Source organism: Parambassis ranga, chromosome 15, assembly GCF_900634625.1.
Source record: "Parambassis ranga chromosome 15, fParRan2.1, whole genome shotgun sequence".
NCBI lineage: Eukaryota > Metazoa > Chordata > Actinopteri > Ambassidae > Parambassis > Parambassis ranga.
The window spans coordinates 15751378-15770779 of NC_041035.1; the positions used below are offsets into that span (position 1 = coordinate 15751378).

At 39.2% G+C, this 19402-nt stretch overlaps 1 protein-coding gene across 1 annotated transcript in view; it reads left to right on the top strand.

The window, feature by feature from the left end:
• The window catches only part of LOC114447828 (neurexin-1a-like), a 212632-nt gene that overhangs the window by 19932 nt on the left and 173298 nt on the right, over positions 1–19402 (top strand). The gene's annotated exons all lie outside the window — the stretch shown is intronic.

Here is a 19402-nt window from a genome sequence, read left to right on the forward strand (position 1 = left end):
TATTACTTGTGAAACACCAACTGAGCAGGTAAGTCTGTGGATGTAAACTGTGAGGAATTACTCTGTACTGCTATTTGATTTGTAATATCAGATAAGCTGCATCGTCAACAGACTCAACCACACACACACACATACATCTCAGTCATATTGCCATTTCACAGGTTATTGACCTAAAACCGTAACCACTATTCCTGAATTAAGACTTTATACTAAAAATATTAATAGTTTATAGTATCGTTGTCATGACTACTCAGACACATACATACAAACGAAATCCATGCTAAAATGCAGGCACTGATGCATCTTCTAAGGTAAGTGTCTTTTTCATAGTCCTCCCGTATGTCTATGGTTCTGAAAATAAATGCACACAGCTCTGCTTTGTATTTCATACAAAGACAATCTGACATACAAACAACGACAAAATTCCACTTTGATTTTTAGAAAATGTTCATTTCTGCCTACTATTTACACTGCTGGATCCCTTTTAGTCACACTTGATGCTTACTGGTGTTTACAGTGTACACAATAAGGCTTCATGTGAAACTCATACACTACACCAAACCCACAGCTTGGACGCGGCAGAAGGAAAGCCACAGGGAGAGATTGAGATAATGCTGATGAGGCACAAATCTGCCATACGTGGTGCTCTGCTTCTAATTTAGGCCATGGTTAGATGTCCCCTGCGACGTACAGTGTGAAACAGTCAATCCAGTTATGTCCTGTGTGTGGTCACAAAACACATAACCCCACATGGGTATTAAATCTAGGAGCGAGGACAGTGCCTGTATTCATTGTCTACCTTAAGCTTGAGAATATTGTGTTATGTTTATCCCCCTCTGAGGTCCTCCAGTGTCACGTTAACCACTATGGTTTATCCTCTGTTTCATGGCCAACCCTTTGAGGATGGGCTTGTGTTATGTGCGCTGCTTTCAGCTGGCGCACTGACATTGCATTCCAAAAGCCTTGTTTCCAAGCAGCTCTAGAGTAGAGAGCAGGGCGTACAGTAGGATAAGTCATAATACTAATGGCACACAAATCACTAGGGTATTTAATTGCTGTCATCACAATAAACTGCCATGTGCAGCTTAGGAGGAGCTACAGGCTGTGCAGACAGGCTTACAGGTACAACTGGGCTATTTCTAAATGAGTATACTTCCTAATGTAATTGCTTTCACTTGCTAAAGATGGAAATTGTCCCTTTTCATCACACCGTGCACATTCGCAGGGATTTTTGTGAAGTAGGGATGTGAATCCCTTTTGCTAGTCTGTTTGTACATGATGAGCTACATTTTACATGTCGTATTAAGGGGAAGTGTAAAATGCTACTCCCTTTCTCTTTTATACTGCAGAAAGCTGACACACCAGGGCCTTTTAACTGGCTGTCAGAAACTTGTAAAGATGACAGATGCCCACATAGTAACTCTGGAGTTATAGTATATTTTTCATGCTAGATATGCATGAGCTGACATGCAAATTGAATATCAAATAATCAAACGTGACAATTTCACAGCTGTCCCTGTACAACATGGGTGTGAATGCTGGTCATTCTCTAACGCATGCCAATCATCTGGGATCTGTGGGTGTTGACTGTAAAGATCTATACAGCTGATACAAAGATGTGGTGATTGTGATAAATCAGGTTTTATGAATGAAACCCAAGACACACAAGGGAAACATGACTCCCTCACCAACTTAGCCATAGCCTAGCATGCAGCATAACATGCATGTTATCCGCTCATGGTCGCTCAGTGTGCACAACATATACCTCTGGTATATTTTTGTTACTATAGGCATGTTATACATTGCTAGAAAGCTTAGTTTATCTAGAATTCAACTATTAAGCTCATTTTGTGCACACAATGAGCACTAAAATATTATTTAGTAATATTCATATACATTAATATTAATAATAATATTGTATTCCTACCTTTAGAGAGGTCCTGAAGTCTTATTATAAATCTAATCCACAACTATTTTAAAAAAAGCATGTTTCCATAGAAGTATTTCTATAGAAAATATTGTTGTAATATGATATTTTTGCAGCATAAAAATTTCGATCGTCCAAACATCACTGAGCTATTAGCATATAGCTGCTATTTTCCAGCGTATGTTTAGGTCTGTGTTGGGTGCGTTCGTTTTTCTAGCTTTGTTTTGTTCTGTTTAGGTTTGACTTCAGGACAGCCCCTGAAACATAACAAGCGCTCCCAATTCGAACTACGAAATAGCTAACGAACATATTTCCTTTTAAGATGTTTATATGTTACCATTTGTTACAGAATGGTGCTTAAGATGGGATTGAATACACCTCAGTGTTGAAATGCTGGGCTTGTGTTCAAAATAAATGAAAAAAATTAAACATTTAATGTACAACATGTGGGATTTTATCACTCAGGACTGCCCACGCTGTTACTTGTAAATGAACAGATCAGATTTGTGTATCTGGACATCACCAGCCGATCTGCAGGGGTTGTTGTGGTAACAATGTAGGCATCTATAATTGCATACATGGTGAAGTGGCCCAAAATGTGTCAGCAGACAATTACAGTCAGCTGTCCACAAACTTCATTTTGAATTTGTTTTACTGAGATACAAAAAACACATTCTAATATCATAGATATAATAGATATGTTAGTTTTTACAATATTCCAGATGCACCCATGTAAACACAGAAACATGAATCTGAATAAGACCTTATCCTTGGTTTGAAAAACATGAATCTACAAGGACAGAACATTTCTTATAAAACACCGCAACCTCTCTTAGTCAGACGGAACATCACAGCAGATGTTCCGTCTCAAATTATACTGGCGACACTGATGTCACCTGAAACCATCAAAAGAAAATGTAAAACTGTTGAAAGAAAGTACTCTTTGTGTTTCTATTTTTCTAACCATAGAGTGCTTTCTTGCCTCTGCCTCTGCAGCACAGGCAGCATTACAGCATTCTGAATGTTTATACTTTTTTTTTTTTTACAGTATAAAGTATGTGACCTCACAGTGGTTATGTAGCATAGCTGAAAGCAGCAGAGCAACGTGTCAAAGCAGCATGTGAAGACAATGCAGCAGAGCAGAGCCTGTTTGCTCCACATGGGATTGCATATGGGTAGACTGAAATGCTCCTGGGTTCACCCGTGGTTCAGGGTTTTTTCTTTGCAGCAAGCCTGACAGGTTTGTGAGATGACAGCTCTCACAGTCTTCATATCTGGGAACATACATTTACAAAATGGCTGAATGTTGGTCAGAATAATTATTAGGACAAGCACCTGATATATTTGTTTGCGTGTGTCAGCATGTGTGCTTTATCAGGGACATTTGTGTGAATGGCTACAGAGAGAATACAGTCCATGTAACACCTTTGCAATAAGAAAGATACAAGTGCTTTTAAATAATGTGTAATGGCATGTCAGAGAGCAACTCGTCAGGACTTCTTTGCCTCTGTTATCTGACAGCTAACATGATACCATGCGCTGTGCGTAGAATCAACAGCAGATGTTGTCTTTGTAGCTTCACGTGAAACCTGGAAGTCTGTCAGTGAAATTCTTTCAGCTCGGCTCACTCCCCCAGGATTACAGGTTCTCAGCTTTAACCCCAGACATTAAACATATCGGCTTTAGCAGCCTTCACTTGTTGAATAGCTACCCTCTATATGGCAGGTGTTAGGGCAACAATTAAGAAGAGCAAGGCACACTTCAGTGAAGGTGACACTGAGTGCTCGTTTGCCTTGATTCATATTTTTCCTGGAGGCCACACTTAGAGTTAATAACACCTCACAGTAAGTGGTCATCTGCACTCTCATTATGTAAAATGTCAGAGGAAGTGCAATTTGAGAAGCTGACTCAAAATTTTCAACCAAAACTCAGCTAGGTTGGAATAAACATAACATCATTGACCATCTGGTCTGAAAGGATTAATCTAAGAACCAGCCTGAAGCCTTTGCTGCATATAAATCAGCAACCCTGTGACTGACAACATGAAAGTGATACAAAACACAAAGGTGGTCCCCACCCCTTTATCTCTGTGTCACACTGCAGTTACTGTCATCTTAAAAAAAAAAAAAACTTAAATTAAAAAGTTTCCATGGCATTATATCACAGTTCTCCTCGGATTTCAAGCCTCAGCAACAATTCTTTTCACGTCTCTTTTAGCATAACCTTCATTTTTGTAAGCTTAAGCAAGTATTCCTGTTGACTGACCTAAATTTTGAAGCCCATCCCTGCACTCAGCAGTCAGGGAACAGGAAAAGGGAGCAGGTTCCTCCTTAAATATGTCTAAAACCCTTTTATCGATGACAGTTTTATCACCCTCATTAGCTGCAGACAGCTGACCCGTCAGGGATGCTAACATTTATAACTGTTGCTCCTAAAATAGAATAGAAATACTTTATTCACCCCAAGCTGGGAAACACTATTAACAAGTTGCAGTTGCAGTTACTGAGTAAAGTGAACAGCAGTAAAATCTTCATGTCACACAATCATTGCTAATATTTCCTCACAATAATATATGTTCTGTACAATGGGCTATGTAAATAATAATAATAATAATAATCTTGTATTCATTAATCAGGTCTTGGCAGGTTGGATGGAGGAGCTCCGTGTTCATCCCTGAGGTCTTTCACATTGTAGTTTATCTGAAGCAGTAGAAGTGCTGTTTTATCAGATGCTGCTAAAGATTCTAAAGGTTCTTCGAAGGTGAAGAAGGTTCTCACACCTGCTCATATAGACTGCAGTGCAGTGCATTCTGTCCTTGATTTCAAGGAGGGGGGAAAAATGTCTATATTTCCATGAAAAATCTGTTAAAATTTTCTGGGTTACCATGGTAACGAATGTCATAAAAATTTTATATACCTTGAAAATTCAGCCACCACTTACACTTTCCTGGTAGGGATGGGCTAAAAAAAAGCTACATCAATGTTTTAACAGCACCGTAAACAAAACTATAAAAAAAATACAAAAAACTTGCTTTTTGGCTGTTCTAAACTTCTTAAAACCACCATGTAAGAAGGTTTACTACACATAAAAATAATAATAAATAAAATTTCTAGCTTAAATTGTTTATTTCGCTCAATGTTCAATATCTCATGTTATATCACGGCTCATTTTAATAATGAGATTGTATTTTTTTGTTAGGAACCAACAAACCCTCAGTTGAGATGTGACTATTATGTCTTCATGTGATCAGATTTGCTCTTGAATCAGAAACTCAGACATACAGAATACAGAAAGTGTTAAGACAGAGAGTCAGAAAGAACAATGTCCTCTAAGTGTTAAAACTGACTGTGTGGCATCAGTTCTGTGACATTACAATTATAACTCTTCCCTGTTAGAGCCCCTACTAATACACCTCTTTCATGCCTGCACTGCCTATAGCCTACCTGTTCCTTATACCACCCAGGGCCATCAGTGTTTGTTACAACCACAGTAATTGTTCTTGATGGGTCACAGAGGCAGTTTTCACAGCAACTGAGATGTGGAAACAGACTCCAGTGCAGTACAGAGAAAAAAGGCCTGTAATTGCCTGGAGTGAGATTTGTGTATCTTGACATGGCAGATTGGCAAGACTGCACTAAAGCTCCACAGATTAGTACATTACCACAGATTCTGCTCCTGAGGGGGAGGCAGGAAGACACAGAGAGAGAGAGAGAGAGAGAGAGAGAGAGAGAGAGAGAGAGAGAGAGAGTGAAGGACTTAAAGCAGACAGAGAGGCATTTAAAGAATGAGCACAAGGAAATGGGCAGAGAAAGGGAGAAGGTACTGAGAAGAAGCGTGATAAAGTGGGATTATCAAACAGAGGCGTGTGATTGTAATAGACACAGATAGAAAATATTGCAATGGAGGAAGGAATAAAAACACTCACACTGTTGCCTGAAGTTAAATGAGGGTGTTTTCTGTTTTGGAAGAAAATTAGCTTTCTTATTTTCATACATCAGACCTGCTTGCCTGGTTTCCTGATAGACATGTTTTGCCCCTGTCTCCGTTTCATGGTCAGCATTCTCAATGAAATAAGCAGGACCATGTCCACAAATCAGTGAACTGTCATAAACAGACAGGTTTTCTGAGGATGGGGGAAGGTTTCAGCAACACTTCTGTCTTTTCATGTCGATCATAAGCCATAACAAACTCGAACGGCAGACTATGGATTGTCACTTATCAACGCCTTTCCCAAAGAATATTTAAGATAAAGGAATCACAAGCGTATGATTTTTTTTTTCCGACCTAAAGAAAGGGCGAAGGAGAATGTAGAATAAAAAGGCTGGATCAATATGAACAAGGCTCATCTGGCTCCCCAGGTAGAGTGGAAGGAGATCTGCTCCCGATCAATATTGCTGGTCGATGCCAGCGAGAGACTGCAGTGATGAAAAACTCTATTTCTTGGCCTGCAGAAGGAAGTGGATGAATCGTAGCAGAAAATAGATTAAAGGTAGATACCTATACTTCAGCTGTAGACTGTGAAATGCATCCTTTGCATGTCGGTTTGTTTAGTTATAGTTCAGCTCTCTGACCATGGATCGAGGTCCTTTAACCGGCCTCCACTTATGGGCCACTGCCAAGTCCTGTTATGATGTACTGTATGTGGTTTGAAATCACATTTATCCTTGCAGTATTATGAAATGAGATAGAAAATATGTTCACAAAGCGTGTTTATAGGCGACTTATGTGTGGTGTAGTGCTGCTTTGTGTAGGTTATTTATGAGAGCAAGCCAGTGGCTTAGCTACCTTCAAAGAGATTGTTATTCCCCCCCATCTTTAACGGTTCATTCATCTTCTCTCATTACACCGCAAGTCTGCAACGTGCTGCTGCAGAAAAGAAGATACAGAGCGGCTAATTTACATGGAATCACTCTTACAAGTGTTACATATTCATTTGTGCTTTCTATGACTTTAAATTGTAGTTAAATATGTGACTTATAGAGAGGACTACAGCTGTGACATGATACACAGGGGGCACGCAAATAACACATTAGAGCCCCCAATCTTCATATACACTCTATATGCTATAAATCTTACTATACTAGTAATACTAGTATACTACTACCTGATTAGCCCCTTCAGTGTACATGTGCATTAAACAGAATGTTGCCTTTCTGTAACACAGCTGTACCTGTGTACCCGGTCAATGCAAGTATTAAAAAGACCTTTAGTCATTATTAAACATGGAGAACTGACTGAAATCAATTTAGGCTGGGTATCAGTTTGTAAAGTTGAAAAAAGAGCGAGTTCTATGGTATATTATAATTATTTTTTATGTCATATTAGATTTTGTCCAAATTACCTTATTATGAATCAGCAATCTGTCAATAGTATTGGCACTACATCCATACATTTGTTCACAAAAGTACTAATCTCAGAGCTGAACTGCAGTTAGGACTTTGGATTTCTTGGGACGATTGTCACAACATTCTGTGAATATTTCGACCCAAACCCAAAAGTGGATGCCATTTCAGTGATGCATAGCGAGGAAATGGCAAGGCTCCCTGTGGGAAATTGAATAGTCCATTTCCAATCGAGTGTGCCCTGGAAAATCCATGGGGGTCAGTGGCAATTTGTCTCAGGAGGTCTACACTGAGAGTCATTATGCTCAAGACCAACATGTCCCGAGGGACTAAACTATTCTTTAGAGGGAGACTTGTATTCCATTCTAAAATATAAATATATATTTTAACTTCTCTGTTTGTGCTTTATTTTACAAATAGGTAAAAATACTTCTCTCCCCGTTGAGAGAAGCAACAACTGAAAGTTTCATAACAGCATAATAACGAGCACCATTCATTTTTCACTATCATGGTAAAGCAGCTTCTCATTAACCTCCATTTTTGAGTACCCTATTTTTGCTGAACAAATTGCTCGTGTCCCTTGTTTAATTATACGCAAAGTGTCATATCTACTCCACTGTACTGCAGCTCAGATTACAAGTGTCATGAATTTTAATGGTCAAAATGTGCCGCTATTAATCATTAATCCACTTGTGGCTTAGAATTATGACTTGATAGACAAACCTAAGCTAATTGTCTTAGCTATTTACATGTGATAGCTAACCACATTGAATTCTTGCTGTAATTGTAAATCTTGGCAATAGTGTCCTCTATGGTCTCCATTATACTTTCTGGACAGCATTATACAACCTTTTTAGTCCACCTGGATGTTACATTGCAGCAAATTGGAAGGTATACAACAAAAAAAAGTCTTCATTTTTAAATGAGAACCGTAGGGGTTCATAATTAGAACCACCTTTTCAACCTGTGAGAGCTCCTTAAAAGTGCAGCTTTGAATGAGACATTTACATTTAAAGCCACTCTGCTTTATTAGTGTGTCTATTTCTGAATCTCATAAGACTGTTTTCACCTTGCAGCGAAGAAGAAAATTCATCTGCCTCCGAGTAATTCATTTGCCCTGCTCTCTCATTTCCTGCCTTGCCTTTTTTTTCTCTCACTCTCTATGTTTCTAGGATCCAAATCACCTGTGCTTTTTCCACACATCCTTATAGAGAGAGAGAGAGAGAGAGAGAGTGAGAGACACTGGGAGATTGCATGACTGCACTTGATCCATAGCAGCTGTATCAATATGTTTCTGGTTATCAGTGCATTTTCTTGTTTGGCTTCTGGATGAGTTCCACCTCAGAGCAACATCAAAATGGCAGCTACTATTCTGGTTTTTCATTTCATTGCTGTTAGAAGTTCAGAGGCACCTGATGGCACCTTGCAAACAAGGCTTTCGGTGAATCTTGCTCATAAACTGGATTCTGCAAAATACTGGTTACCAGGAAAACAAAAAAAAAAGTTTTCAACAGATTCTGTTTTTCGTTCAGAGTTCAGACAAGCCTTCCTTCTCGGTACATAACATTACAAAAGCATGAATCCTATAAAAACATGGGGAATTTGGGCATTGACAAGTTTTAATTGCAGAGGATCTGGGAAAAATTCAATACAGCCACACACACACACAAAGAATGATTTGACATCACTACACAAACGTTTTATACAGCTTAATGGTAAAACCTGTTTTGAATGTAAAAGCCCTTGGGCTAAATAACTTTCTTTATTACTAAAGGTCCTTGGCTTCTGATCTTTGTCTCACTATTCAGATTAAAAATGATGGAATTTCTTATTAGAGCCTGCCGTCAGGGGAACAACAGTACAGCTCAGGTTTTGAAGGCAGTGTTTATATTTCCTAGCTCAGGTGGAAGTATTATTATACCTGCGATAGTGAAGGGAGAAGCTGGTAGTATGTAGACATTTACCTTGTTAAATGCATTTAATGTGAAAGGATTCGTTTGGACCAGAAACACACGTGTGAAGCAAAGTGATGGTTCCCTGATGGGTCATGAAGCACAGCGGAGATGAATCTCAGCCACTCGGGTAAAAGTTATATCCACCATTTAGCCTCTACACCCTCAATCGTGAACTTCTGTCTACCTTTATAGCCCAGCGTGTCAGCCCCAGCGTGAGATTTGTTGTTTTCGGGATTCCGAGATAATACGACCTAAAGAGAGCATGTACTAGGGGAGGAGTCTGTGACCATATATAGGCATATATCTATTGTGGCATTCATATGTGAGCGTGTGTTGGGATGATTGGATGCAGTAAAAATTCTCATACCAAACCTTCGTTTATGATTTCTACGATTTGTATGAATAGACAGCTTAAGGTGTGTTGCAGAGACATATCTTCATGAGTGGGGATCTATGAACTATAGCTTATGTCTCTAGTGGCAGTCACACCAAACATTAACTTTAGATTAAAGCAATTATTGTATTTGTGGTTATTCCCTTTAGTGCTTCAATAATCTATATTTTTTTCCCAATCTTTCCAAGCTTATTGTAAAACGTGTGTTTGCACAACCCCCTGTGAAACCTCCCATAACAATTAATATCTACAGTCTATGTGTATCTAATATCTCACAATCTATGATTGTAATCCCACAATGAGATGCCATTATGGAGCCATGCTGTGAAGGAATGGTGAGATCGAAATTATTCACACTTAGATTCATATTGTCTTTGACTTGTACTTGCTTTAAAGACACAACTCTCCCACTAATTAATACAGAATAGAGAATTTCAATTCAATATATGAGCATAAGCACATAATCTTTTAAAAGAAGAAGCTGCTTTAAAAGCAAACAGAGCGCCGCTTGATATCCTCTGCAGCTTGTGCAGGGATGACATTACAAAGTGTAAATATATTTCTTTTTGATGTCCCTGCTGAGGCAATAATTCCCCGTCTCTGAGCCCAGGTGAAGGTCACCAGAGAGAGCTGTCAAAATGTCCATGTTTCCATGAACGTGCTACTACAGCGAGGCTCCCAAGAATTAAAGTGGCTGTCTGAATGAAGCCAACCTGGATCATTAATTTTCATTTTCGTTCACAGTCAGCTGTTATTTATCCTTGGCCTTTATAATTTTGAGCTTGTGGGACTCGGCCAGATTTTTCTATGAGTCACTCCTTAATTTGGACTGAACAGAGCAACACAGTTAGCCTTTACATTAGGAGTAAAAAGCATGTTGTGGATTACATCAACCTCTACTGCTGAGATTAACCAGGCAAGCAAGGCTGAACATTTAAATTCTATTATTCCAGGTAACACAGTTCAATCTCCGACTGATTCTGTGTGACAAAAACTTAATTTGATGTGAGTGCAGCAGATTGTACACTGATGTTTATCATATTTGTTCTATTAGGGGGGAAATCATTATCCCTTAGCTTGACTAGAAAGGTTTTTTTGGCATTGTTGGGAAGTGCATAGTGCTTGGCAGGAGCTCCAGCCTTTTGGGTTTTATGCAGTTTTTAATTAAAGCTACAGTAGGCAAGACTACATAAAAATAGATGATATCAGGCAGCATCACAAATTGAGGGTAATGTCAAAGGAGCATCCTCTCCAACCGTAATTGAGATCACTCACACATTTTTTTTTCCTGTGTGCTAAAATTAAATTCTGGCTTCCAGAATGGTCACTTTACCCACAGGAAATTAAAAATCAAAGCTTAATACAAAGTTGTCTCCTGAACAACAGCAAGGTAGTGCTTTGTTCAGACACATCTCTCTCTCATATTCTGTCTGTCTCCGTTATCTGGGTGTTTGCAACTCTGCCTGCTGCATAGTAACATCCTAATTATTAGCTCAATATTAGTTTAGGTACAAGTTAATGTTTTAGTAAAAATAATTTAATAATAAACAAAGCATAGATATGTATAAGGGTATGGCATTGAATAAATAACATATAGAGAAAAAACATTTGATCAATAAATGATCAAGATGAAGTCAGAAACAAGCACAGAGGGAAATGATGTACTTTTAATTATGTATGAATACTGTTTGCCCCAGTTTTTGTCCAATGGAGAACCATGACATTAAACATACACTTTTTAATATATGACGATCAAACATGCTACAACCCATAAAGCCAGCAGTATGGAATTAATACTGAGCTGTATGAGTGTGAATCTGTTCATTCATTAAACAAATAGGTATAACATAATTTTCAATATTATACACAGTAAGCCTGTACTACAGGACAAAGCGGGCTCAGAACATGGATGGACAATCTCAGATATAGGCGGGTGTCTATTAGCTGCCAATATTTTTTGCAACAACTTACACAGTGCATATTTATTTTGCTTGTCTTACCCCAGTTAGACTGTGCCACAAAGTAGATGAGGCACGCCACATTATGTTGATGCAATGCTGAAATTTCTGTTACCTCTGCCCCAAATGTACTATGTGATGTAACAGCACAGATCAAATTAATCCTTCAACATGTCTTCCTGGAAAAAAAATGACACGTTTACAATATGTTCCACAGATACAACACTAAGTTACGTTTAAGCTAATGAAGCATATGATTGTATTACCCAACGTCATTCAATCATGAGATCAATACAACTGCAATTGTTGCAGTTACAGGCAGCAGAGTGTCCCCCTCACACCACAAGCTGTTTTGTTTTCACCTGTGGTTGGATTTAAGCAAAAAAAAAAAACCTACTCGTTCAGGTTAGATGAAGGTCTATGTTTACCTTAATACACACAATGTGGAACATTAAACACATTTTACATGAAAAATTATTCCCTTCCATAGCTGCCATCGCAACAAGCCACCACCCCAAGACATAAAGATACAGCCAGAAAAATCTGCACGTTCCGTTTTCGAGGTCTGAATTATCAACATGTTTTTTTTACATTTTCCTGATAAGGACAGGCTGGAATTCTTTATGGTTAGAAGATTATCTTAACAGAAACCCTAAACCTGTAGTATGCAAGTGGTCATAATATGAAAAACCAATAGAAGGCTTCACTGGCTGTTGCTTAAAAATACATGTGTTTGATATTGATTGTCGGAATTATGGTTCTCAGAAAACAATGTACCACTTAACAGTGCAGGACCGGCATTTGCTGTTAAGGTGTAATTTAGAGGCTGTGTCAGTGACTAAAATAGGCCCGCAGATAAGAGCTGAGGATGCCTTGCACATCATTAAGTGTGAAATATAACAACACGCCCCTGAGCTGCCTACTGTTCCCCTGGAGAGACGACAGCTAGATAGGGCTCTGCACAATTATGGCTGAGAGAGCCAGAAACCTGCCTTGCTCACACTGCTTCATTTTAAAGCTGCTCTGATGTGGAGTATTGCAGTACACCACTACATGAAGCATCTGATAACAAAGGTAGAAGAACGCTGTTTTTTCTCTGGTCCGGTAAAGCACCGATAAAGCTCTTCTGATTGGCTTTCTGTTGTCTTATGGTGGTTTCAGACACTTTTGTCATCCACCTGATGGAACAGACACACTCCTGTTTTAATCCATTTGGCATTTTACTCACACACAAGTCCATTTTCCTACATTTTACATGTATACATACAATGATCGTGCGTAACATGGGCAACTTGCTGTGAAATTCTGTTTTGTGAAAGCATTGCACTGAAGCGGCTGCTGCTGCTGATAGCTGCTCACACTATGCCTTCAGTATAGATGCAGTATAAACGGCTCCTCATACAGTACAGCAGTGTGTGAACCTGTGAGTGTTCCTTGAGGCAGATTATCAGTAAAATTATTTCCAAGTACTCCCTGGAAAGTGAGAAGGAAAATATTGCATTATCTATGAAGATAGCACTGTAGAAAATTGAAAACTGATGCAGGCTAATGTTTTGCTACTCAGTCTCATCTTCTCTTTTTTATTATGTGCCTTACTACTTTGTTCTGAAACTGCATGCTTATTTTAGAGCTACAGTGGGTTTGGCCGGGGATGCTGGCAAGGCAGCATCATTGTCATTTTGTCATCTTATAATCAAATTCTACGTCAGTGACTCACTTCATTACGCATTTTGGAACAGCGCAGTAATTAGCAGCAATATAACACTATAGCAACCACAGCAGATTCAAAGAGCAGCCTTGATTTATTGTGTTGTCAGTCACGATGCATGTAACATGATTTACACACAAATCATTCCAACATGCAGCCTCACAGAATCACATGCATTACATACAAAAGAAAAAAAAAAAGCTGTGCATGGTGACATTGGTATTTTCCAATCTTTCCGATAAACCCTCCCACTGCAGAACCCTGGGGATCCAGAGAGAAGTAAAAAAAAAAGTCTCCTAACACTGTGGTTTTTCAGACTGCTGACAAGCTGTTCTCTGGCTATTAAATCCATTTCTCACTGTCAGTGGAGCTGGAGTAGCTTAGATTTGAATGAGGAGATGCTGGTGCTCCTGCTGCTGTGGGACCTATATATACAGCACACTGAGGGACCTCTAAGTCCATACTGTGGATCATGTCATGGCTGATGTACAGAAGGATTGTTGTGGAACTGAGGTTGATAAAAACATGCTGACATTTGGTGTCATTAACATTGAATTTCAGGGTTTATATGAGAAAATCTTCATTTTAGTAAAGAGCCCATGCCCTGCTTTTCTCTAAACATATTTGATTGGTTGCTTCATAAACAAATCACAGGTGTAACCTTGAATAAGACATTGCCATGGTTCTGCCTACTTTAGGATACTTAGACAGAATGCGAGCAGCATCAGTGAACGCAGTGGGGTGTAGTGGACTGACATGAGCAGTTTTTGGCTGACATATTCCTGCAGGTTTTACTGTAAAAAGGTGCACTGACAGATTCTGCGTGTTTAGTTGAAGTCGGTTTGCATGAGTCACAATGCTCAGATTTGCTGCAGAACAACTATGGTTGAAAATGTGATTATTTCTAACTTTGCATGTGTGCCCATGGTGACTGCCTGATGTTGCCTACATTTGTGAGGAGGATTACCGTTGCACTTTATCTGAAATTGTGTCTACACAATGCAAAACACATCTGAACTGTGTTTTGACGTTTTTCACACTATTTCAATATACAAGTTCCTTTCACGGTACAGTCTTAGATAAACATAAAGTTCTACAAACGTCCTGCTTATGTTGAACGTCCTTTTTTCATATTTGGCCCTATGCTAAATGTGAGCACATACAAGTGTAGCATGTTTAGGCCTAGTCTATAGATATTTTTTACTTTAATGGATGGATTTTATTTCCATGGAGATGTTCCTGTTCCTTTAATGTCTTTAAAATCGCTGGTAGACGAAACAACCATAAGTGAAGGTTTACATAAAACTTGATTTCTGCAGATTTCCTCCTTATCACACAGTCTGAAAGCCGTATCTCGATGTAAACCTCAAATACTGTCAACCACAGCACATCAAGCACCAGGAACAAATAAACACATCAAGCGTATGCATACTAGTGGCACACAGACATAATTATATTAACATGAAAAACCCCACACAAACTCCTCAGTGAGAGATCGATAAGAGAGGAGAGCTGACAAAGGATTTCTAGTATCAAAGTGATTGTTATGAACTTTATCTTGAGTCTTATTTGAGAAACAAATGGCCCTGTCATCAAGAACACACCATCTATAATTCTCTGTCCTTTTTTTCCATAAACAGTTATTCTGCCTATGCCGGCCTTGGTGCCAGAAGATAAATAAGGGGAATTAATTTGTGTCAGGATGACAGGAAAGCAGTGCTCTGTTTGGCAGGAAAAACAGAGCAGAGAGTGTTATTAATGACTCGACGTGTGGACTGCAAGGACCACAGTCGCTCAAAAGGAGGTCAGGAGAGAGAGAGAGAGACGAGCCAGGGGGACGAGGAGGACGGAAACAGGGTGCTAAGACAAGAATAAAGGGAATATTCAGTAAAGTGGCAGATGAACAGAGGGAACTATAGGGTTTTAGAACACCCAGCTCTCCTCAGAACTCCTTACTTGTCCTAGTTTTTAATGTCACTGGCCTCGCGCAAATCCTTGCCGCGTGATGGTGTAATGTAAATAATGGTCCCCTTACTGCTGACTGGGGAGGTGTGTGTAGGAGACGGTCCTGACCTGACCACCTAGAGAGGACACAACTGCTTTCTATAGCCTTGGACAGACCAGAACGGTGGAATAGGAAGCATCTCTTACTGTGTGTGAGATTGTCTGTGAAATATATTTCTCATTAAATGTCTGCCTATGATTATCATCTCCTCTGAAACATTAATTGGCAATTAGATTCCATCGCTGCTCTGAGTATTCCATCATACAGTAGATCATTATGAACAGTTCATGATTTAGCCTTCGCTTCTTTCAAAACTTATTATAGCACTATATTTGCATGGAGACAAGTATGTAGCATGAACCATACATACCCGCGCACTTGTAGCATAAGTAATCTGCTACATTAATGCCTTCATAACATATAACAGGGTCACACATTCACAACTGGATTCTATATGTATGCTGGTATGAAATCATATTGAAAGCACATGAATGGTTATATAATCACCAGCTTCCTACAGATTATCACTTACATAAAGAATGCCCTAAAAAAAAAAAAAATAATAAAAATGAGGTGAAGCTCAAGTCCATGTTTCTGTTAAGTTCTTCATCATTAGGGCACAGTTTTATCACTAATATGTGTGGTAAAAAACGCACACTGTTCAGAGAGTTAAATAAAATGATCTGATCTCAACATGTTTTAACAGTCTCCACCATTTTGTGCAAATCTACCTATTCCTGGTGAGACTCTAAGTTAGTCAAACATTGTCTTTCAACCTGATGCATGTTATTCTCAAACTAAATACTGTATAAAGATCTATTTAGAGATATAAGTCATTTGAACAATTTACATGCGTAGTTTAACACCACAGTGTCACTGCTGGGTCGACTGATGCAAGCAGGCATGAGTCACTCTGTACAAAGCACTGAAACATCGATGGTGCTGAATTAAAGCTGTAAAATTAGTGAGTGTCTTCCTAACAATACACGCCTTGCGGGCAGCTGAGACGTCGGCATTGACCCAGGCAAGGGACTGAATGTGAGTCAAGAAAAACGATGATGCAAATGTTTAACTTCTCCTCGTGGTTCTTTTGAAAAACATTCAACAGGAAGTTCACAGTTCAAAAGTTCAGTATTAAAAAAACAAAAGATAACTTTCAAAGGGATCCTTGCATTGCTGCACTTATCTTACAGCTCTTTGTTTTCTTTCTAATCTAATCTAACATCTTTTGATATTAATAGAAATAATATACTGCACACACGTTTACATAAAGTGAGGTGGTTAGTAGCTCTACAGCGTGTGTGTGAGCAAGCATAAGCAGTCATACAAGTCTTATATGCACACACCTCTAGGTTGCATATTAAGTCTGTTGTATCATTTTCTGTGTTAGATTTTAACCCATTTGTACACATTACTATGCTGGTATCCAAACAATTACTGGTAAGAGACACTGAAATTAATTTTGTCGCACTTACATTAAGTACTATGATTGCTAATTGGGCATGGTAGTGTGTGATATGCTTTTTATAATACAAAGGTCAAGCAGGCTCTTCACATTTGTCTGCATGTGTAGGTGGGCCACTTGATGATAGCATCTCCATAGCATCTTCAGCCATTACACCCACATGGAGAACACGAAGTGGCCCACAGAAGCTGTGCTGACCTCACACACACACATATCAGGCGCATATGCTTCTAATGGAGCCTTAATGTGCTTTTTGTTCAGCCCTTTTAAGAGAATACATGATTTTGTATTAACATAAACTTGAACATAAAATAACATGGTTTGTCGACACTAACAACCTTTAACAGTTATTTGCAAAAGGTGACCGATTTCCTTTCTGGATGGGAGTATCTTTAAATTAAGAATGTCAAGGAGATGGGCTATTTGCACGCTTGTGTGTGTGTGTTTCTGTTTGTGTGTGCTAGACGATCTGACAAGAGATGCACAGTTTACATACCCGAGATTGCAGGGGTCTTGACAAACATGTGATTATTCCTCAGTAATTAGCTTGTTGGCATCCCTGTGGTAAAAACAAGGGTGGTAATTATGAGGAGAAGGTCTAGGGACTGCTGCCTGCTTCTCTTCGGAAAGACACGGCTCACCAGGGGATAAGACAATGAGACGGGTGCAGAAGGGCACACTGGGAGGAGGGGTGGCATGTGTTGAATGTGTCCACGCTGTCATAGAAAACAAAACAACCTCATAATTGCGATGCAAGGAGACTAAACATGGGATATTAATACAGTGATGTGGAATTAGGTGAATAATAGAGTGTAGATCAGGAAGTGCCTTTTAGTGTTCATTAGAAAAAGCTTGTATTTAGGCTAAAGTGTTGTATACACAAAATAAAAGCTCATCTAAATGTTGGAGTTTAATACAGTCAGATCAGTTGTCTTTGGTAAATTGTCAGGTTGTGTGTGTGTGTTGCATAAGTCAGATTCATGGCTCATGATGTCCAGCAGGCTTTGTGGAGCATGGATGTTCTGTCAGAGTCAGAGGAGCCCGGGGGTCACTGGGGGCAGATGAAGATCCATCACAGGCTTGACTAGAGCTGGTTGGACCACTAGGCCACCCTTGGACCCACAAGGCCTTATTTGCTGCAGTTGCTTGGCAACCCTTGCTGTAATTAGTCCTGAGATGTAGCGCCTCAAGTCAGATACCCAAGTCTTCACTGCTAGGTCAGACTGCAGTAAGAACAGAGCCACACCTACACAGGCTCCAGCTGCTCAAGTGAGTTCATATTAAAGCACTAAGCACATTGTCAGCATATGAGCACAGGAAACAACTTCCCTTAATGGCTCTGGAACTAATTTCCTTGGACTAGCTCACAGAGAAAACAATCAGCCACTTCAGCACACTTGTATTTTTGTCATAGTTTTTAGATTGCAGCATTACTTACATAAGGAATTGCAACATCAAACGTTAACTATACTACTTGTACTAAATAGAATGTCACCATTACAACATATAATTATATTATGGTTGTTGCATCTGCTGATGTTAGAAATCTGTGTTTTCTTATATTAAGTGAATAAAATGTGTTTTAGTGAAATATTACCTTAACCATGAAATGTGACAAACAAGGTACCAAAGAAGCTAAAGGCTACTTTTGTCAGACTGCAAGAGAATGACCCACAGAACAGTAGCTGAGAAGGCAAATGGAGACTTAAATAAAGACAAATTGCCATTTCCATATTGTGGTGAGATTGCATTTACTGATGGAGGAAGAGAGGAACAGTCCAGTCCCTGGAGAGTGTGAATAAATCATGCTGGGTGTACATGGGAGTGATGGAACTTCTGTCTGCAGGATGTAGGGATTGTAGAGGGGAATGAAAGAGAGAGAGAGAGATAATAGAGAATGGAGGAGTGAAATGCAAACAACTAGATTGTCACGTAAAAGTGTGGTTTAAGGGCTACGGCACTCATCCTCTGTTGCAACTTCCAATTTTGTTTGCCTCAGTGTCTGGCACTCTTCTTGACCTTGATAAGTAGGAAACAGTGACAGTTAAGGCTTGCCAACAGTGTGAATTAATAAAGCTGTGTGAGAATTCTCATTAGAAATGCATTTAAAAAAAAACGCATTCAAAAAACTCAAGCTTGCTTACTACAGGCTGTTACTGTTCAAGATGTAGAGCAATGCACACCACTACTACATGTACATAAGTGCAATTGTGTAACTGGTATAGACACTGGCATGAAGAGTCTTAATGCCACTCAAAAAAGCAACAAAGCCAGTTTGCAAATGTGAAGTGGATACAGTGAATGGGGCCATGAGTAGCCGGCTGTAAATGGTGAGCACGCCATAGAAATACCTGCTTTGTGTGGCAGGTTTAGAGCAGACTGTTTCATGGGTTTTATGCATTGTATAATTGAGGACACTGATACATTCTGGAACCTTTTATTAATCGTACCTAATCCTATTGCAATACAGAGCACTGGGTCCATCACTATTTTCAAGCTAGCTTCTGTTCCACTAGCTTCAGTATATTCAGGTTTTTCATTACATTTCTTTTTAAAAAAGGAAACATGATACAGGTCTGTGAGACTCTTGGTCACCTATTAGTCAGAGTGTATGCATCTAAACTGATGAAACCACTTTAAGAAGAAGT